This window comes from Rattus norvegicus, chromosome 1, assembly GCF_036323735.1.
Source record: "Rattus norvegicus strain BN/NHsdMcwi chromosome 1, GRCr8, whole genome shotgun sequence".
Taxonomy (NCBI): domain Eukaryota; kingdom Metazoa; phylum Chordata; class Mammalia; order Rodentia; family Muridae; genus Rattus; species Rattus norvegicus.
Genome location: NC_086019.1, coordinates 56844855 through 56867900, shown reverse-complemented (window position 1 = coordinate 56867900; position 23046 = coordinate 56844855). Strand labels below are relative to the sequence as shown.

The 23046-nt window shown below is 46.0% G+C and overlaps 1 pseudogene; it reads right to left on the bottom strand.

The window, feature by feature from the left end:
• Positions 1 to 472, bottom strand: LOC134484149 (large ribosomal subunit protein eL24-like; annotated as a pseudogene).
• Between the last annotated feature and the right edge of the window lie 22574 nt (positions 473 to 23046).

Sequence of the window (23046 nt, the reverse complement as noted above, 5' to 3'; positions counted from 1 at the left end):
TTAGTATTTCCTACCAACTCGGGGAGCAGAGACCTTCACAGGCTTCACGATCTATTGTTTAGTGGTTGTCTTTGTGGGGGCCTTGGCAGCAGCCATTGCTGTCTTCTTTGATGCCTGCTTAGCCTTTTTTGCTTCCTTGGCAGCTCTGATAGCCTGTTCTCGCTGAGCTTTCCTAACTTCTGGTTTCTGATTCCTCTTGGCCATTATATCAGCCAGAGAAGCGCCCGTGATGGCCTGCTGGAATTTGACTGCAAACGGGTTCCTTTCTTTTGAATTTCTTCCAACTGTCCTTCCTTGTGTTTTCTTCTGGACAGGACAGTCCAGTTAATTTGCCGAGGGTTCCTTTGGAAAGGAATGCAGACTCACATTTGGCATTAAGAAACTTGAAATCCTTCCCATCGGTCCTGGCATAGCGAGGCCCGTGTCCAGAGTAGATCTTGTACCTGCTAAAACTGCACAGCTCTACCTTCATGGTGACAGATGTCCCTGATTCCTTTCAAACACACCCTCTCTGTGTGCTTTTTCTGATAATGATTTTAAAAAATGCATTCCTTTCTTGGTGTGATTTTAAGTTTAAAATAAACACTGTTGCAAAAAGCCACATAAATTTAGATATTTCTAGCAGAAAATTATCTTGATTTTGAAAGATGTGTTTGATTTACTTTCAATATGAAACCAGCATGAGACTTGATCCCACTGATTCCACAGCTGAGGACAGCATAGACTACATAGTGAGATGTGGTCTCAAAAATAAATAAATAAATAAATAAATAAATAAATAAATAAATAAATATTAATTCACAGCTGCATGCTTTATTAATTGTTACCATTATGTTGCTTGAGACTTATTTTTTAAATACAGAGAACTGTGTTTTGACTCTTCCCTCTCTCTTTTTATTTCTTTTCAACTTAATGGAAGATTTCCATTAAAACATCAACTTGACTTCACATTGCTTTCATTTTCTTTTTACCGTTTCTCTGTTGTCTATTTTGTTCGGTTTCAACTTCTTTCTCTACTCATTAGGTATCAAGAAACTCACAGTAATTGGCCCTGTATTGGAACAAGGCAGAGAATGGATGGGTGGATAGACCGTGTGAAGAAGGGAGGGACTGAGTAATAAATGCTTGGATAGAGGATGAATGGATCACTGGATTGATGGATGGACTGGTGCGTGAGTTGGTGTATGAATGAATGGTGGATAATGATACATTGATGGATGGATGGATGGATGGATGGATGGATGGATGGATGGATGGATGGATGGATGATGTATGGATGATAGATGCATGGATGTGTGATGGAGAGATGGATGATGGATGGATTGATGATGAATGGAAGGGTAGTGGATGGAGAGGTGGATAGATGAATGGTCAGGGAGTGTAATGGTTACTACTGTTTGCTAACTGCATGGGATATAGGATCACTTAGGAAAGAACATTCTGGAAATATCTGTAAGGAGTTTCTAAACTGAGTTAACAGATATAGGAAGACCATGTAATAATGTCCTGAGATTCCTAAGATGAATTAAAAGGGAGAAAGCTAGCTGAGTGCTCACATTCATTAACTCTGATTCCTGAATGTGGACACAATGTGAGCAGCTCCCTAACCCGGATGATGGAAGATGGATGGGTGGATGCTTCCCTTTCTGTGATGGACTGTAGTCCAAAACTGTGAGCCAAAACAAATTCGTCCTTAAGTGGCTTTTGTCAGAACACAGAGGAAAGTAATCTAACAGACACAGGCCCAGAAATAAATGCAGTTTCCTATTTTATGCTTCTTAGTGTGTGTGGTCAGGTTGCTGATAGTGCCAGCATGCCACAGTAGCATGTCTTTCTGAGGGACTTGGGTTTACTACCATTGACAGGGTTCAGCAAAGACCCCAGCAGGCTCATTGTAACCAAGAATCTGAGCAAGGAAGGTCTTTAGACTTCCAGGCCTCTAGCTCCTGAGGCCTAAAGTCTGCTGAGCAATTTCTTTGATGAAGGAAAGAATATCTTCTAAGAAAAACCCTGACTTTTCCAGTCTGGGCATTTATTTGACTTGTGGCAGTGCAGGTTGTTTTCAGGCTGTACACGTATATTTCAAGACAGTGAATCCCATGAGATTCCTCTCTGACAGAGGAAAGAGCTTTATCAGAACTGAAACAGAAGCTGTGCACAGGACTCCCCTGCCTGCTTAGTCTTGCTTCAGGGTGCAGGACCGTCAGGAAAACACAGGCCAGCTGGGGCAGCTCCACTGGGGTGGCCATCATCCCGGGCACTGTCTGCTGGCTTGTCTCAGGCCAGGCCTTGGGTGTTCTACCTGCCTGGGACTGCTGCAGGTCACAGTGATGCCCACGGCTTCAAACCCAGAGGAAAGGAGCTCGAATGAGTGGCCTCCTGCAGAACACAGATGCTGCCTCTGCCCTGGAGAGCAGGCTCCTTTCTGAACCTTCTGTCTGGCTTGTGCTGAGCTCTTGGAGGGGAAACTGTCAGAAGGCTTTTTTTTTCCCTGAAGCCTCAAACAACTGATTCAGCTTTTTTTCTGATGTTTTTGTTACTAAAAGATCAAAATTTCCATTTCAGCCACAGCCCTTCCTGGGCTGGGTAAAATCCTGTGAGGAGAACATTCCTCTGAGAAACAGGGAGTCCCCTGTGGGAAAGGCAGTTTCTTGGGCCAGATGACAAAGGACCACTCCCTGGGCCCTCTTGAAGCCCACAAGTTGATTACATTTGCTCTGGTTCCTCGTGATGCATCAGTTGCCAGCTGTGTCTCCTGCTTTCTAGGAACTGGAGCTCCCTGTGTTAGAAAATAAGGAGTCTGAGGCCCTTTGAGAACTTTCTCCACCTTGGTCTCCAGATGTCAGAAGAGAAAACCCTGGCCAGCATGGTTTCTCTGCAAGTTAATGAAGTCATTGATGTCTCCAACAGAGAGAGCAGCAGTGTTTCCCTCTAGGAATGCTGCAGTGGCTGGCATTCACCCAACTTTGCATTGTGATCAAAACCACAGCTAGAACTAACAATGAAGAAAACCCATGAGCAGCTAGCATAGAGCAAGCCCCAAGCCCAGTAAAGAATAACAGTCATTGTTCAGGATCATTTAGGGACTGTGTGCATATCTTATAAAACCAGGCACTCCAAACAGACATCAGCATGTGGACCACAGAACTAAGTGAGAAACAAAAATGGAATTCCATTAAGTGGGATCTCCATAACAGTGGTTCAACCCTCTTGAACCCTGCAGGTGAGTGTTGAAAGTACCTTGGTCCATTATGGCACGGGAATATGTACCACCAGAGAGAGCCAAGCCAACTTTTTCTCCTTATCTGCTCCCACATAGTAAAGAGCCAGTTTGAACATGTTTCTTAAAACCATCACCTGTGTGTGGAGATAGACAAGTCATTAGCAGGAGCCTGCTAGGCCTCAGCTCTTCTTGACCTGCTGAGGAAGTGAGTGCTCCATATCCTGACTCACATGCTCCCCAGCAGCTCAACACCTTCCCTCACACTGAAGACTTCAATTTGGCTATTCAAAGGTCCTTGAAGATTGAGAAGTCAGTCTCCAATGGAGGCTATAGCATTCTCCACAGCAGACTTTCATGTCAGTATTACTACTTTGTATGAAGAATTGTTTCCAACTTCCAAATGAGGAAGCAGTGATGGTCAAAAGGTAGAGAAATCGAGTCATCCCCAAAGCCTGCTTAGATTGGGCTCTACATACACACAAATGTGTGCATGAACACACACGCACGCACACACACACACACACACACACACGAACGCACGCTCACCAACTACCCAGGGCATTTCTGCAGTCACCTGACCAGTGAGAGGAGACAGTTTTACACACACCCCACCCCAACACCCGCACACCACCTTCACCTGGACCCTGGCCCCACTTTTTGTACTAGTTACCACTCAAGGTGCTGTGCTGACAGACTCCGAGGGCTCGTTAGGGTCTTTCTGACACTGAGGAAATCATTTAAGTGCTCACTTCAGTTGACCACAATGTCAGTTGTTGATTCTCTAATATTTTGCTTACTGCATCAGTTTTTTATTCCTGCTATAAGAATGTCCTGTGAGACCCAGTTGCTGCTCAGATCACAATATCTGCAGATGCCACCACTGCCTTTTTGAAGATACTGACAAGCATCCCACTGAGACCCTGTTTCTGGGGCCCTAAGCTGACAGAGTTCCCAGTATCAGGATCTCTCACCTGGGACATCAGGTTAAATCACAGGGCGCATTAGAAGCCAGACATTCTATTCCCATCATTTTCCCTGACACCTGCCTAGGAATTAGAACGTATGGCAGCAGACTTGTACTGTGAGACATCCCCTATCTCCAGAAATCAGAAAAAGATATCCCTACTTCTGCAGTGAGGCCATAGTTTCCTCTCTTCCAAGACACCACCACACAGTCTGTCTCTGCTGCTGGGTCCTGAATGATCCTTGAAGCCACAGTGATGCATTTGCCTCTCTGTCTGTCCACAGCTTTAATAACTTCTATGAAAAGTTCTTCACTCCCCAGAGATCCATTTCAGTGTCCCTCCCGACGACTCCCCATTCAGAACCTTTCACCTATTCCTTTAAAATCTCCATAAATGTAGAGGTTTAAAAACAAGAATAGTTTATACTTTACAGTCCTGGTAGAATGAATGATGAAATCAAGTCAATAGTGACTCTACTCCTAGATCTCTCTCCCACCTCACTACCCCCTCTCCCTTTTTCTCCCTCTCCCACCTGCTTTCTCTCTCTCTCTCTCTCTCTCTCTCTCTCTCTCTCTCTCTCTCTCTCTCTCCCTCTCTCTCTCTCTCTCCCCTTCCTTCCTTTTTACTACCATTTTTCTGTAATGTCCATACTAAATGCGATGTTTAATTTTGATGGTCCTTTTGACAGGATGTAGACTCACTTAGGACGCACACTTCTGGCCAACTTCTATGGATGTATCCAGAGAGGCTTAACTGATGAGAGAAGACTCCCTTCTTCCAATGAATGCAGCAGCATTCTATGAGTTAGGATCCCACCCTGAAGGAGAAAAGGAGAGGGAAAGAGAAGAACACCAGCACTCCATAGCCACTGTTTTGTGACTGCGGTCACCATCTGCCCAACCACTTTATGCTCCCATCACAGCGCCTTCTCTTCTAGACTGTGTTTCCTCAAACCATGAGCCAAAGCAAGCCCCCTCCCTTCCCTCAGCTGCCTTGGGCCATATTTCGTAATGAGAAAATAACTATACTCCAAGCAGTGATGTATGGCTCAGCCACAACCCAGTCCCAGTCATTCACTTCTTTTTTTAATCCCCCCCTTTTTTAATCTTTTTAAAAATTTCGTTCTTATTTACATTTCAATTGTTATTCCCTTTCCTGGTTTCCAGGTCAACATGCCCCTAACCCCTCCCGCTCCCATTCTATATGGGTGTTCCCCTCTCCATCCTCCCTCCATTACCACCCTCCCCAACAATCCCATTGACTGGGGGTTCAGTATTGGCAGGACCAAGGGCTTCCCCTTCCACTGGTGTCCTTTCTAGGCTATTCATTGCTACCTATGCAGTTGAAGCCCAGGGTCAGTCCATGTGTAGTCTTTGGGTAGTGGCTTAGTCCCTGGAAACTCTGGTTGGTTGGCATTGTTGTTCATATGGGGTCTTAAACCCCTTCAAGTTCTTTCAGTCTTTTCTTTGAATCCTTCAGTGGGGATCTCGATCTCAGTTCAGTGGCTTGATGCTGGCATTCGCCTATGTATTTGCCATATTCTGAATGTGTCTCTCAGGAGAGATTACATCCAATTCCTGTCAGCCTGCACTTCTTTGCTTCATCCATCTTATCTAGTTTGGTGACTGTATATGTATGGGTCACATGTGGGGCAGGCTCTGAATGGGCGTTCCTTCAGTCTCTGATATAAACTTTGCCTCCCTATCCCCTCCCAAGGGTATTCTTGATCCCCTTTTAGGTAAGCGCTCTACCACTGAGCTAAATCCCCAGCCCCTTGATCCCCTTTTAAAGAAGGAGTAAAGCATTCACATTTTCGTCATCCTTCTTGAGTTTCATGTGTTCTGTGCATCTAGTCTGGAAGCTGAGGAAGGGAACACGGACATTGTCTCAGTTAGGGGTTTACTGCTGTGAAGAGACACAACACAACCAATGCAGCTCTTATGAGGACAACATTAATGGACACAGGATTGCAGGTTCAGAGGATCAGTCCAGTATCATCAAGCTGGGAGCATGGCAGCATCCAGGCAGGCATGGTGCCAGAGAGAGTGAGAGTTCCACATCTTTATCTGAAGGCTGCTTGGGGAAGATTGGCTTGCATGTGGATAGGAAAAGGGTCTTAAAGCCCATGCCCACAGTGACACACCTGCTTTAACAAGGCCATGCCTCCTAATAGTGCCACTCCCTGAGCTAAGCATATACAAACCATCACAGACATCTTGCAGGTGGGTGGTACTGTTCTATCAGAAAGAAATCTCAGCTCCCATTAATATATTGAGATCAACCCTGGATAGGGCACAGAGCCCTCCACACATCCTTTGACTCAGGGAAGCATCATATGAATGGGATTTGTTTCCAGAAGCACACATGACTCTCCAGGCCTCACTTCCATCCAGGTCCTAGGGAGTCTCCAGGGCTAAATTCTGTCTCTTCTTTTGCAGAAGAAAATAAAATAAAAATTCACACTTCACAATACAGCGAATAGCAAAAATGGTGAAAGGTTTAAATACAACAGATTAGTACCTGAGCATGAGGATTGACTTTATATGGAAAGTGTTTGGGTGCAGTGCAGTATCCTCTTACATCTACGTGGTGGCCTGTATGTCAGGGAGATGTGTGTGTGTGTGTGTGTGTGTGTGTGTGTGTGTGTGTGTGTGTGTCTCCATCCCCTTTTGCCCCTTGTATCTATATTATCTGCACCTCAGTGCAAGAGAGTGTAGAAGCCAGAAGTCACCCCGGCTGCTGTTCCTGAGGTAGGTCCTCAACCTTATTTTCAAGACAGGCTCTCTCACTGGCCTGCAGCTGGCCAATTATCTGGGCTGGATGACCAGTCGCTCCCAGGCCTTTGGTATGCCAACCCATAATATCAGATTAAAGGCCTATGTAGATGGCTGGCTTCTTATTTATAGATTGACTGATTTTTGTATGAATACAAGAGATAGATTTAGGCCATATATTTGGAGGACCACTGGCTATTTCCTTACTGAGGTTTCGATTTTTTTTATGCTTTATTAGGGTGTCTGGTTTTATTTATTGTGGTAGTTTTTATGTTCTTATGTGGAATATTATTGTTTTGATTATTTACATGTGTAATTTTAGCTCCTGTATTGCTACATCTTTTTCACTATTTGATTCCTACTTTTTAATGTTATTTTTAGACAGCATCAGTACTGATCAAATGTCTACACAGAGTGAGGAGGAGTTACCACTCCATATCCCCAAGCCCAGTATCTCTGAGGAGGGAAACGTTCACTCCCAATACAAAGTATTGGGGACAATTGGGCAAGGGAGCCACGCCAAGGTCCACCACTGGCTCACAGGCACCCCGGTGTCTGTCAAAGTTCTCCTAAAGTACAAGCAGTGGTTCCAGCAAGCTATGACGGAAGCAAATATATAGAGAAAGACCAACCACCTGAACATCATCTCGCTCCTCCAAATCATTGAGAGCAAACCTAGAATATACCTCATAATGGAGCTGGTGGAAGGCCAACAGAGAGTCAGAGCACATAGAGTAGGACCAGGCCAGGGAAATATTTGAACAGATATTATCAGCAGTGAGCTACTGCCATGGGCCTGGTATAGTTCACAGGGACCTCAAACCAGATGATATTATGATCGATAAAACGAAAAGGTCAAAGTCCTCGAGTTTGGTCTTAGCACCCAATTTCAACCGGGACAAATGCTAACTCAGCACTGCTGTGCGTACTCTTTTTGTGCCCCTGAACTCTTCCTTGGCCATCTATAAGACGGGCCAAAGAATGACATGTGGACCATAGGAGTGGTCTTGTGTTATATGGTGGTGGGAAAGTTCGAATTAGATTCACTGATCATCCAAGAGCTTCAAAGACAAGCTGTGGCAAGAGTGTATCCTTCCTCATGTGGGGTTTCAGAAAAGCTGGAGGACCTCCTTAGTCTGTTACTGAGAGTAATTCCCAGCTATAGATCAAGAGCCACAGAGGTGATGAAACACTCCTGGTTGAAAGAATACTGGAAGGGTTTCCCAAGTCCTTATGGAGAACTACTCCCCCTCACACCAGACCCTGCAATTTTGGATGCGGTGGAATGTATTGGATTCCAAGCCTCTGTAATAAAATACTCTTTAATGAAAAGAAAATATAATGAGGCAATGGCAACTTATTGCTTCCTACAAGAGCAGGCTCTCCAAGGGTATGGTTGCATAGCCCAGGCACAGCAAGTGAGTCCAGTTACAGCCCCATTTCCCTAGCCTTGATGCTGCTGCTGCTTTCAGATTACAACTAAAGAGGAGTGGAATTGTGCTACTTCTTGTCACCTTGCTACTGTCATCCTCCCATGGTCAAGGTCTGGCTATGGCCAGAAGGCTACTCCAAGAGGAGGCAGAAGATCCATTGTCCCTGGTCTTCTCAGGCCATTCCTGAAGACACCTACACAGAACCACTATCACAAATGTGCCATGAGTATCCCATGCCTTCAACCAACAAGCATCTTCACTGAGAAAAGTAGCAGTAAGAAAATAAGACAATCTACTCTCCCACAGAGCCCCAGCAGAGGATGAGCCCATCCTGAGCAGGGTCTGGCCCAGAGGATTTAAGGGGTGGACCAGGAATAAAGGAAATGCCCTAATGAAGCTGTGTTGCTGCTTGCCAAGGAGAAAGAAACCTCGCCTGGGGGAGAACAGCAACTAGCCCTGGAAATGAGCCACAGGGAGAGTCCAGAGTACAAGCAGCAGGCACAGCCCAGGTACCTTTGTGCTTTGTCCTTTCCAGTTTGCTCTATGCTGGTCCTTCCTCTGTCTCTGGTTTCCATTTTCCCCACAATTCTTACCTTGTACCTTCTCTAATTTCTTTATGATGTTTCCCTAACAAAAAGCCTTCTCCTTCTTCTTGATTTCTCCTCTTCCCAGCAGGGATTCAATATAAATGATATGTATGCCACTCTACAGAATTGTCTTGCTGCCCAATCCCTTTACATGGACTCTATCTCTCCCTTAGGACAATAACTCCCACAGTGTGATGACTAGAGGGTCATGGGCTCATAGCCTCATCCTTGGGCTACTGGTCCTAGCACATGTGGTCATTAATTACAAGTGCCTCAGAACAGATTCTTATCTCTTCAAAAGTAACATCACATTTCAGTAAGTCTCAAAACTAATAACAAGGTTTGTCATTGAATAAGTATCAACAGTCTAGTTTGCTGGTTATTGTTGATGGTCAGAATCGTGCATGCATGCATAGTTTTTTGCATACTGATTTTTTGCTCCTAAGACCTAGTGATATATAAGATTTTATAGGTAACATTTCTAAATAATTTCTTTCAAAGATCTCAACTGGGAAGTAGAAAAGGAGAAATAATAAAATAGTAAGGCAATCAAAGCCCCAAATAGTAATCTAAGTATTCTAACTCATTATTTTTTTATTTTTTGGCTTGGAATAAATTGTCTTGTCTCTTTCACAGTGCCATCTGGAAATTCTGTCATGTCCGGAGTATAAACAGGAGATGACATCAGAGACATGGCCAAGGAAAAGACACCAGCTGAAGCTACAGCAGCAACAGGAGTAGAAGCAATAGCACCAGCAGCAGTAGCAGTAGCAGAAGGAGGAAGAGTAGGAGGAAGATGAGGTGGAGAAGAGGGGGGAAGTGGAGGAGGAGGAGGAGAAGAGGAGGAGGAAGAGAAGAGGAGGAGGAGGAGAAGGAGGAGGAGACAAGTGTGGAGGAGAAGGAGGAGGAGGAAAAGGAGAAAAATGTGGAGGAGAAGGGGGAGGAGGAGGAGGAGGAGGAGAAGGAAGAGGAGGAGGAAAAGGAGAAAAATGTGGAGGAGAAGGAGGAGGAGGAGAAGGAGGACGAGGAGAAGAAAGAGGAGGAGGAAGAGGAGGAGGGGGAAGAGGAAGAGGAGGAGGAATAGGAGGAGGAGGAGAAGGAAGAGGAGGAGGAAGAGGAGGAGGAAGAGGAGGAGGAGGAAGAGGAAGAGGAGGAGGAATAGGAGGAGGAGGAGGAGAAGGAAGAGGAGGAGGAAGAGGAGGAGGAGGAGAAGGAAGAGGAGGATGAAGAGGAGGAGGAGGAGAAGGAAGAGGAGGAGGAGAAGGAGAAGGAGGAGGAGGAGGAGGAGGATTTTGCTTCCTTTTCCCTGAGAGAATTGAAAATGACTTCTTCTGGATACCCATACTCTGCTGAGCACTGTTTATGAGAACGACTTAACAGAATATTAACCATTCATAGAAGACATGTCAATATTCCTGAGGGGGTTCACCCCTGGAAGATGGAGTCCGATGGCAGAGGCAAGCTGTGTGGAATGTTCTTAATGAGGAAGACCTTCTCAAACCTGATGGTGTAATAGGTCTGAAGGAGCATTTTGTGGGAGTCAGGGTCCCATCCCCCTCTGTCTGGGCACACAGTGCTCCTGGCCTTGCATCATGCCTGAGACATGACATGGAATATTGGCTTCCCTGGTCCCCACAGGGTCCTGGATTGCTTGGTTCCCCCTCATTCCTGGTCTACCCTGTACCTCATCGTGTCTGGAGCATCTATGGCCTGAAATTACATCAATGATTCACTGGAGCTGGACCTGAACCCAGACCACAGAGATGCCCTGGGCACTGAGGACATTAAGAGCAGCAGACACCATCTCCTCCACTGCTTTTGACTCTGCTCCACAAGCCAAGGCAGCTCCCACATAGCAGGCATCCAGCCTAACTCCCAGCAGGGAGAGTGGGAGGTGTCTGTGGATGAGCCCACAGTGACTGCATGATTGCGTGGGAAGATAACTGGCAGCGTCTGGAACAGCCTCACTGTACTGTTAACCTGACCCAGTAACATGTGCCATTTACACATCTCCTACCTGTGGCTTGTGTAGGGTCCTCAGGGCAGATCCTAAAGTCCATCATAGCTGAAAAGCAAAAGTTTGCACATCATTGCAATGTGGAGGCTACTCTCAGCTGATGGGACCCACACAGTCTATGGAAAAGTTTGATTAAGTGAAAGTTGGCCATCCTTGAACTCTCCAGTCTTCCAGGGTAGTGTGTGGTGAACACATCCAGAGCCATTCCTGAAAAACATAAGTGCCAAAATTCAACAATAAGGAGAGAGTCCTGCACTGGAGGGAATCACTCGGCCCATTGAGGACACAAAGACATCCTATGCCATGGCATGGAGGCTCCCAAGAACTTCCAGGATCAATGTGCAAAGACAAGAGCCCACAGTCCATCCTGGGAGAACATTAAAGTATCTGGAATTCTCAGGGACCCGAAGGTAGGTTGGGCAGGATATGGAGCTGATGCATGCTGGGATGCTTAGAGGAGACAGCCCGAGGTAACATAGAGGGAAATGTGTTGTGAGACAGAGAAACCAACAGGATGGCCTATCGGGCCCAGGACAGATCGAATAGCCAGAATTAGGTGGTCTGTGTAGACCTGGTATCCTGGAAATGTAGAAGCATAGAAAGAACCAAAAGTCAGGGTGAAGACTACCACCATATTGTTGTATCTCTCTGCAGGTGGAAGAGGCAGAGAATGACCGCAGAGGTGACCAGTATGTCCTCAGCCTGGACAACAAGTGTCTGCTCAATCATACAGATGGCTCACGACTCTCTCACCCAAAGCAACCTGAGACTGCACACTGGTGGACCAGCTGGGTCCTCAAGAGGTTAGCTCTCTCAATGGCATGAAGTTCAGGAACTACCTCTTCCTATACTTGCCTGGAGAAGACCCTACCCTTGAGGACACTGTGGTCTGGGCAAGAGCCATATAGCAGCCCTGTCTGTGCCAGCCAGCCTTGAAGGTGGTTTGGGAGCATTCCAGCATGATCAGCCTCCAGCCATTTCCATGCAAGTCAGTTGTTGGCCCTCAGCACTTCTGCCTACCACTTCAGTCCTTTCCCTGCCCACTTGTAGGAGACGGCGGGGGCGGGGGAGGACCCTGCTCTGACATGAGCCTAGGGCTTGGGATTGACCCTATTTTTCTTGGTTCTGTCTCCAAGCTCCTAGGATTCTCTGGAGCAAAAATGTCTGAGAGAAACAAGTGTCTTGTTAGCCCTGAAGCAGCTTGGGCTCTTGTCTTATCTGCTAGAGAAGGTGTCAGAATGGGACTTGGGCAGTAGATGGAGCTCTGTGACTGCAAAGCCTGCCTAGGCTCCAAGGACCCAGAGCTGGTTACTGCAGGGTCTCCTAGATCAGGACTCTGCAGTTCCTTCTCATGTCTTGCTTTTAACTGTACCCAACACAAAGCCTCCCTTGCAGTATGTCTCAGTTCCATACGAGATCATACATACAAGACACCACTGCATGAAATGGAAAAAAGCCCTCACTGCACACCTCAGGCTATGGAGTCTGCTCCATCTGGTGAGACAGTGTTGCTGACGCACTGGTAAAGGGATGTTTGGCGTCTCCTCTCCTCACCTTAGCCAAGGAGGTCCAGGGGCATCAAGCAGGTTCAGTCCTGGGGTTCTGGGATGGTGCATGGTCCATTATTTACCCATGGAGTCTTCAAGATTTCTTGACTGCCCAAGGTCCAAAGAAATATTTGATGTCCCTTTACTTGGATAAGAGGAAACTGAATGTCACTGCTGCTCACAGGTTCTTGCTAGTTGAGCCCAATAGTGGATGCATTTTTGTGAGTCACATCTGCACCTCTTCCTAACGTTTGTCAGAGTGGAACTTAAGTCTGACTGGCTGGGTAGTACGGCACCTCCTCATCTAGGCCTTCTTGTGCGCATCTTGAGCTCATCCAGAACATGTGAGTTTGGCACAACCATTGAGGATGTCAGCTGATGCAATGACCCACACAGAGGTGCTGCAGATCTGAGGGTTCTATTCCCTGGACATTGTGACACCGAACAGACTGGGAACAGTGGGAAGAGGAGGGTCCACAAGGCTAGCTCAGGATGCAATCCCAATAGATAAGTGTTCCCCATTCATACAAAATGTGGTGAACTAGCCCTGACGAGAAGCATATTACCTTCCATTAGAAAACCTTTGGGAACAAAAACCCTAGTGTTAAGTGGAGTCTGTGCCAACTGTGGGTATCTGGCATCAGTCAGGGCAGGTGTCAGGACATGCCCACCCACACACATACATGGACACACATAGAGGTACACACACACACACACACACACACACACACACACACACACACACCACCTGCTATCATGGGGGTGTGTACAGCCTGCCTCTCCTTCCACCACATATGTTCCTGAAGTTTGTGAGTCAAAGGGTTCCCTATCCCTCAAGCTCAGGTGAGGTCACTCTGCTCTTTCTTGTCCTTGTCTGGCATCAAGCTTTTCACCTGACCCTGGGGTTCACAAGTGCTCCCAAGGAAAAAAGTAGTCCATATCTCCACTTTTACATGATTGCCCATACTGCTGGCTTCTGGCAGAAGTCAAGTGTGGACAGGTACTTGGCAGGGTCTTGGTCCTTGGTTTGTCAGTCTCTCCATGACCACAGAGCTTCTGTGGAACCAAAGCACTGCAGACAGAACTTGGGAAATCCTGGGTGGCATGGTTGAGTATGCCGGTAAAGAGCAGACAGAACCAGCACGGCAACAGTACACACCTCTGGGCCTGGATGTGCCTGTCTGCCCTTTCAACCAGAGCATGGCCTGCTGTAACAGCTGCTTGTCATTATCTTGGGGAACACAGCAGTGAGAACCCTGCTGGGGCTTCTATCCTCAGGCAGGTGGCAGGAGCCTTGAGCTCACTTGTCCCCCATTATTCCCCTGGCCCAGGGATTATGTTTTTCAGTACTCCCAGAAGCAGCAGAGGCCAGCATAACTCATCCTTAGTGTGTGCAGCATGTGCATGGAGGTCAGGACCTGTGCCCTGTGTCTACAGAGAATAAAGGAGCCAAGACCTTTGACTGACCCTGAGAAGCCACGTGGGTCCCATAAAGATTCTATTTCTGTCTTTCCTCTGGGCCTATGGTGACACAAGGGGTGCAGAGCTAAATTCTTCAGAGGAACTTCCAAGTGCCAGGAGCCACTTAAAGAACTGTTCACCATCCTTGGTCATCAGGTATATCCAAATCAAAAGCAGCCTGAGATTCCAACTTATGTGCATCAGAATGGCTAAAATAAAAATCTCAAGTGACATCCAGCACGTGCTGATGAGGATGTGGAAAAAAGGGAACACTCCTCCATTGCTGCTTGGATTGCAAACTTGTGCATCCACTTTCTAAGTCATTTGGCAGTTCTCAGAAAACTGGGAATCGTTTTACCTCAGGACTTAGCTAAGTAATCCCTGGACATAAACCCAAAGATGCTCCACCATCCCACAAAGACGCTTGATGAACTATGTTCATAGTGGTTTTATCTGGAATAGCCAAGAACTAAAAGCAACCTACATGTCCCTCAACTGAAAATAAGATACAGAAAATATGGAATATCTACACAAGGGAATAATCTTCAGCTATTAAAAATAAATACATTATGAATTTTGTAGGCAAATGGATGAAGTTGACAATGTCATCCTTAGGGAGGTAACCCAGAACCACAGAGAAATTTATGGTGTGTACTCACTTGCAAGTGGACATTACCATAAAGTTGAAGATAACAGATTATTAGGAATGAAGAAAGAAGGAGGTCCTATGTGAGGAGTTGTGAATCTTACTCAGAAAGTGAAAAAAAATAGTCCCAGTCCTCAGAAGGATGAAGTGATGGAACAGGGCAAGAGAAGAGACAGGAAAGGAGATGGAAACGGTGATTAGGTCTAGGGAGAAGGAGTTGGGAGAGGAAAGGGATTGATAATGCAAACTGTCTTGGCAGGAAGGGGCAGGGATCTATGGTGACTTGCTGGATGCCTGGTAAAGTAGAGGATAGGGGGAGTCTATGAGGGTGACTCTACCTTAGATTACAACCAGAGCAAGAGAGTGAAATGGCCACCTCCTGTAGCAAGAAAGAATTTCTAGAAAAGGAAGGCAACATCAATACACTCACGAAATGTTCAACTCAAAATCTGTCTTGCCAATAAATGTGCAGGGATAAAGACAGAGCAGAGATTGAGGGAAGAACCAAACAGTGACTGCCCCAAAATGAGATCCATCTCATGTGACAGAGACAACCTCTGACAGTACTTATGTTACTCTGATTTACTTGCAGAGAGAAAATTAGCACACCCGTCTCTGGAGAGGCTTCATCCAGCAGCTGAAACCCACAGCCAAATGTCAGGTGGAGCTCAGGAAGTCTTGAGGAAGAGTGGGGGATAAGCAAACCAGAGGGGTCAAAGACCCTACAAGAAGACCCGGAGAGTCAATTAGCCTTGGACCATGGAGAATGCTAGAGCCTGGGCAACCAACCCCAGAGCCTGCTGTAGCTATCTGGAGCTGGTCTCCATGTGGGTCATTTGACAAGTAGATTTAGGGCTGTCTCAATCTCTGTTGCTGCCACCAGAACCCTACACATTCTGGACTACCAGATTGTAAATCTGTGGGACAGGAGGTGCCTGATCATGCTGGGACTAGATGCCCCAGGTTGGGGTGGTACCCAAGGGAATACCAAAGAGAAGGGAGAGCATTGTGGTGGAAAGGATTTGTAAGGTGGGGCTGAGAAAGGAAGAGGGGGAGTGCCTGGGATCAGGATGTAACCTGAATAAAGAAACCATTATTGGAATTAAAAAAGTTAGCCTGGAAATTAGAAAGATTGCTCAGTGGGTAAGAGCACTGAATGTACTTCCAGAGGTACTGAGTTCAAATCCCAGCAACCACATGGTGGCTCACAAAATCTCTAATGACATCTGATGCCCTCTCTGGTGTTTCTGAAGACAGCTACGGTGTACTTATTTATAACAAACAAAAAACAAACAAATTAATTACCTGGTCTTAGTTTTATGGCAATGAATAAAATGTCCTGAGATTAAGTTCAAACCCATGTCATGGATTGCCTGGATCTTTTAGATCTGCAGGAAACTTGTCAAGGAAGAACAAGAGAGGCTGGAGAAGGATGGGGAGGGGTCTGATCCCTGCAGCTCCTCAGTGTCCACTAGCACAGCACTTGCCCTTGGGAGATGACGTCTTTCACTCTTCCAGTCTGTTGCACCAATCAGAATTACGTACTCTGTGGATGAACCTGTAAAAGAGGACAATTGCTCTTGGGCCAATAGGAGGTTCCTGGCCTCTCAGCAACTTACTGCTGACTTTTGAGGTTCTCAGTGGGTGAGCAAAATGAGGAGGCCCACATCAACCTCAAGTTGAGTCAGCCAGTCCCAGGGAACTCAGTGGTTTCTCTCAGATTCCCAGGCCCTCCCTGAGTTTGAACACTCTACACAGTGTAAGAGGATTAGAGGATGACCAGGAAATGAAGTTGCTGAGGTGCCTGGCTCTGTGGGAGGGGAAAAAATCACATTGGGAAGCTTCAGGACAGTCAGGAGACTTGAGCCTTCCATAGAGTCTACGTCCAGACTCACAGACATTCATTCTGTACACAAGTCTCCTAAACACAGGTCTTGTCTGACTGGCAGTCCAGATTATGGTATTATACAGTGTATCTTAGAGATAGGACAAACTTTCCTGGTAGGCTTCTTCTGGGTCACACTGTGACTGGGTCTGTGGTACAGCCAATACTGATAGGGACTGGCCAAAAATGGCATTCTATCCCACATCAAGCAATAAAGAAGTACAGAAAGAAAAAAAAGAAGGAAAGAAGGAAGGAGAGAGAGAGAGAGAGAGAGAGAGAGAGAGAGAGAGAGAGAGAGAGAGAGAGAGAAACAAAGAAAGATACAAAGATCAAAAATACAAAGGAAGAAATAACCCTACTCACTACATGCGATCTTCGTTTTCACAACAAGAGGGCGCGGATGTGACCTTCTTCCTACAAATAAAAGCTGACTTCCCTCAGGGAGATATAGATAGATAGATAGATAGATAGATAGATAGATAGATAGATAGATAGATAGATAGATAGATAGATAGACAGACAGACGATTTGACTTAACCGATTTTTTCAGGGCCTATTATCTGAGCAAAAACACCTTGGACATGGCTGGTGCAATTGCTTGTTCTTCATTTCTGCTTTCTTTGGCTGTTTATTCAAGGAGCCCCCTTAGAATCTGCTCATCTCAATAAAGGCCCATCTGTGCAATGTATAGTTTCTCAGTTAGGAGCTATGGTGTTCTTGAAAGGAGCTCCCAAATTCCCCTCTGGGGCTGTTGCCAATGTTTTCTACTTCAGACAGCAGCTGCATGAAGCAAACACACACCTGTATGAACATTCTAACTTGGGAGCATGTCACAGTGCCCCTGCCCCAGGGTCCCTGCCAGTTACACATGCCACAGGATCACTAATACAAGGTCCCCTCCCCAGGACAACTTCCCCATTGCACCTCCCCCAGGGTCTCTGCTCCACTGCACCTGCACCAGGGTCCCTGCACTGTTGTACCTGTTCCAGTCTCCCTACCCAGTTTTACCTGCCTCAGGGTTCCTGGCCCACTGCACCAGCCTCAGGGATCCTGTCCCATTGTACCTACCATTCTACACCTTCCTGAGAGTACCTACTAACTGTCCTGAGGTTCTGTTTTATAAAATCTAACTCAAAGATCTTGCCAGTCAGACCCCATTGTCTTTGGTGGCACCAAGTAGATATTAGCAGGACTTCATCAACTTCCCTTTCTCAATCCCTTTTCACAGTTGGACATGTGGAAGCAAAGAAACTGGCAGCAGAACACAGACTATTCACCCAGAATATCACCACCCCTAGAATTCTCATGAGATGGGCTGCTGTGACTGTGATATAGGGGTGGCATGTAGGCTTTGATATTGAACAAGCCTAGGCTGGTGCCTCTGCTCACATGTGTGCCAGCACCTTAGTTTAAGTCTACATGTTGTAAACTCTGAGAGGAGGAAGGAGATCTTTCTACATAGAGGCTGTTCTCTGAACCTGTGTTGGCCAAGGTCAAGCCAGAGTGTTTGAACATGCCAGTTCCAGCCCCTGAGGGTTCTCTGCCTCCCTGGCGTTTGTTGTGCTTAATGTCTGGTGAGGTGAAGATGTGGACCATGCTAGGAATATCTTTGAAGACAACTGCCCTGGCTCCCCATGCTAAAATTCAATTGAGGACTGACAGGGACCTAAACACCAACAAGACGGTGCTAGGACCATGAGTTTAAAAACCACAAGCCAACGGGACCTTGATTCCCTCCTGTGCTGATCTGACTAGACTCACCACACACAGTTCTCCTGCACATCCAATGCCCCTTAGTAAAATCCGCTGTCAAGGGCAGGTGATGCCTCATGAGAGTGAACTGTCAGACACTTGGGGCTACTGTCCTGAACTCACCAGTCTCAGATGAATGGGCTTTGAAAAGTTTTCAGAACACAGGATAGGGGTGTGCAGGATGTCCTTACACTCTCAGATCAAGCAGACAGCCTAGAGCCTAGGGCCATAGTCCCAAGAGAATTCTGCTCATGTGTGAAGCTTCTAAAGTCTGGAAGCTGAAGAAAGGAACGTGGACATTGTGTCAGTTAGGGTTTTACTGTTGACAAGAGACAAACCACAACCAATACAGTTTTTATAAGGACAACGTTAATGGATACAGGATTGCAGGTTCAGAGACTCAGTCCAGTATCATCAAGCTGGGAGCATGGCAGCATTCAGGCAGGCATGGTGCCTGAGGAACTGAGAGTACTACATCTTCATCTGAAGGCTGCTTGGGGAAGATTGGCTTGCATGTGGATAGGAAAGGGGTCTTAAAGCCCATGACCAATGTGACTTACCTACTTTAACAAGGACATGCCTCCTAATAGTGCCACTCCCTGAGCTAAGTGTATGCAAACCATCACAGACATCTTCCAGGAGGGTAGCACTGTTCTATCAGAGAGAAGCCTCAGCTCCCATTAATATACTGAGGTCAACCCTGGATAGGGCACAGAGACATCCACACATCCTGGGATTCAACGGGGCATTTTATGAAAAAGCTTTTTCCCAGAACCACACCTGTGTGTCAAGGCCTCCCTTCCGGCCAGGCCCTAGGGAATCTCCAGTGCTAAACACTGTCTCTTCCTTTGGAGAAGTGAAACATAATAAAAATTCACACTTCACAGTACAGTGAATAGCAATAATGGTGAAAGGTGTAAATAGAACCGATTAGTACCAGAGTATGTGGATTGATGTTATATGAAATGTGTGTGGATGCCGTGCAGTATCCTCTTCCATGTACCTACATACTGAGCAACGACCCTGTACAATTTCTCTCTAGACAGAACCATCTGGAATTCACTCACTGAGGGACTTATGCCCTGGAGTGGCAGCTACAGGTAGGACTTGTGCAACCATGTCACGAAGCGAAGAGACAGAGATGCATGGATTAAATGGAGAGAAGCAGACTGGAATGGTGGAGAGGCTAACCTGCCAACAACCCCAAACCCCCAGCAGGATGACAATGGAGAACAGCGAGCAGTTTCCCATCCAGCCTCACTCTCCATAGACAGACTTCTTCCAGTCCTTCCGTTTTCCCAAGGAAAGAAAAGTTCAAAAAGCAGGGACAGGGAAAGAAAAACTGCTCTACTCCGAGGAGCCAAGGACAAAGCCCCTCCCACCCTCCCATCTGAGCCCATAACCAGCCACAGCCCAGTCCTGCTATCATCTCTAGAGGCTCAGGGACCCAGGCAGATGAGCCCTTGTATCACAAACGGCTGCTCTATAACATTCTATGGGTGTCAGTCCTGAGTCCCTGAGCCAGAGGTGCTCTGCACAGCTACTCAGAGCACTCCCTTGATTTCTGTACAAAGATCTCTGTGTTGCATTTCAGAGGAGAGTGTCCACCCAGCATCAGTCCTGGGGCTCTAGCCCTCTAATCTATTGGTCCGTGTTAACTTCACCACAGAGCCACCATGTGTCGTGTACAACTCCTCCTTGAAAACCTTTTGTAGGAAGATATTTAGAGTCCCTTGCAGGTGGTAGGGAATATGACACACAGCAGAAGGTGGTAGACAAACCTGGGGACACATCAAATACTGGGATGGTGTGAGGCTCCCTAAGCCAGACTTGGGCAGGCTTGTGCCAGGGCTCCCATAGGACCTTTTGATTCTGTCCCCTATACACACCAAGAACCAATTACCAGGCCCATTTTCCGCCCAGAGCAGCGGAAGAAGGGAACTTGGATTCCAGCTCTGTCCCAGTCCTGTAATACCTGACCTTGTAGCCCTTGCTTCCTTTGGTGCTCAACAGTTCCCATAAAATTCAAACAGCAAGGTGTACATGGTGTTCACAGTTCCCTTGGCCTGAAACATTGCTGTGTTTGATACTACAAATCAGGCGGCTGTGACTTGGACTTGAGATCACTGACACAGACTAGGGAGGACTCCAGGACACCTGAGCTCAGCTGTTATTTCTCCCATTAAGTGTATTATTTTCCTTACAGAATCTCTTCCGTTTCATCAAATTTCATTTATTAATTGTGGATCTCAATGTCTGAGCACCATGGGTGTTCTATCCAGGAAGTTGTCTCCTGTACAATGGGCTCAAGCGTATTTCCCACATTCTCTTGTATCAGATTTGATGGATAAGGTTTTATGTTTCGGTTTTTGATGCAATTGGACTTGAGTTTTGCACAGGTTTATAGATAAGGCTCATTGCATTCTTCTATATGCCTACATCTAATTAGCCCAGCACCATTTGTTGAAGATGCTTTCTTATTTTTTGTCCTATGATTTTGCCTACTTTGTTGATAATAAGCATCCATAATTGTGTGAGTTTATTTCAGGGTCTTGGATTTCATTTTATTGATCAGCCTGCCTGTTCCTATACCAATACCATATAGTTTTATTGCTATAGCTCTGTAGGACAGCGGTAAATCAGAGATGGTGATTCCTCCCGAAATTCTGTTATTGTTCAGGAAAGGTTTAGCTATCCTGGATTTTTTAAATGTTTCACTTGAAGTTGAGAATTGCTCTTTTAAGGTCTGTAAAGACTTGTTTTCAGCTGTGACGGTTATTGCATTCACAATTTAGATTGGTTTTAGTAAGATGGTCATTTTTAAATTATTAATCCTACCTGTCCATGACCTTTCTTATGATATCTTCTTCAATTGCTTTAATCAGAGACTAAAATTTTTGTCATACAGATCTTTCATTGTCATATAATTTCACTGAGGCCTTTTTGTTATATTATTTGTTGCTATTGTAAAGAGTGGTGTTTCCCTAACTTATTTGTCAGCCCCTTTATAGTTTGTTTAAAAGAGTGATACTGATTTTTTTAATTAATGTTGTATCCATCCACTTTGTTGAAGGTATTTATCAAATGTAGGAGTTCTCTGATAGAATTTTTTGTGTCTCTTCTATATTCTATGATATCATCACAAATACCAATACGATGTCTTCTTCCCTTCCAATGTATATCTCCTTGTTCACCTTTAGTTTTCTTATTGCTCTAGCCTGAACTTCAAGAACCATATTGAAATGATAGGGAGAGGGCGGACAGCTTTGCCCTGCCCTTGAGCCTAGGACAATTGCTTTGGTTCTCTCTATTTAATTTGATGTTGGCTAGTGGATTGTTGTATGTTACTGTAGTGAGAGGCGCCTACAGCCAGCCCCTTTCCATTGTGAATAACTTACCACGAGTGCTCAGGCTTGTCCCCTCCTCAGGGCAGCTGTATGATAATGAGGTGATCCGGCGCCCTCCTGTGGTGAACAACAGTACTGCGCATGGGCATGGTTTTGCACCTGAAGTCAGCCTGGCTGGGGTGGTACTATGCTAATAGAGGTTCATGCCTTGCCAATCTCTGGAGGTCAAGTAGCTGGGATGACAGTGGGGTGACTCGTGCCCCGCCAATCCCTGAAAGAATATTAGCATACTGTTGTGTATATAAGGCGAGCGCTTTTGATGCTTGAATCCCCCTGTCAACAATGAAGGTGTCCTGCAGTAAAGGCTGTTGAGAAGAATCCAACCCTGTTGCGTCTTCCTTGCTGGCCGAGGTGGGCACGACATGTTACCTTAATTGTGTTCATGTATTCTTCTGTAACCCTCTCTCTCAGTGACTTTTAACACAAGGGACTGTCAGATTTGCTCAAAGGCCTTTTCAGAATCTATTGAGATGATCATGAGATTTTTTTTTAATTAATCATTTTATTCATTTACTTTTAAAATGATATCCCCCTTCCTTGTTGCCCCTCCACAACCACCCATTCCATCCTCCCCATGCCCCTCAACTTGGTGTCTATGAGGGAGCTCCTCCATTCTCTCCCCTACTCCCGCCTGACCAATCTAACATCCCCCTATGCTGGCACATCAAACCTCCACAGGACCAGGGTCCTGCTCTCCCATTGATGTCAGCGAAGTCCATGTATCTGGAGCCATGGTTCCCTCCATGTGTATTCTTTAGTTTCTGTTTTGTCTATCAGAGCTCTGGGTGGTCCAGTTAGCTGATAATGTTCTTGCTATGGGGTTCAATTCCCTCAGCTACTTCAGTTTTTCACCTAGCTCTTCCTTTGGGGTCCCCAGGCTCAGGTTGATGGTTGGCTGTGAGTATCTGCTGCTGTATTAGTCAGGTGCTGATGTAACAGGGATCAGCAATACCAAGCTACTGTCAGTAAACACATCTTGGCATTAGGAATAGTGTATAGAATTGGTATCTGCTGATGGGATGGAATCCTAGGTGGGGTAGTTTCTGGATGGCCTTTCCTTCAGTGTCTGTTCCAGTTTTTATTTTTGTGTTTACTTTGGACAGGAACATATCTAAGTAAAAAATTTTGAGATGGTCGTGTGTCCCAATCCTTCAACTTGGGGCCGTGTCTATCTAGTGGAGGTGGTCTCTACAGGTTGTATGTCCCCTTTGTTGCATACTTCAGATAAATTCATCCTTTTTGCGTCCTGGGAGACTCTCACTGCCATAACACCTGGGACTTTGTAGTGGCTACACCCAGTTTTTAATCAATTTCCTGAAAATCTAATTTGCCCATTTCCCTTCTAAAAT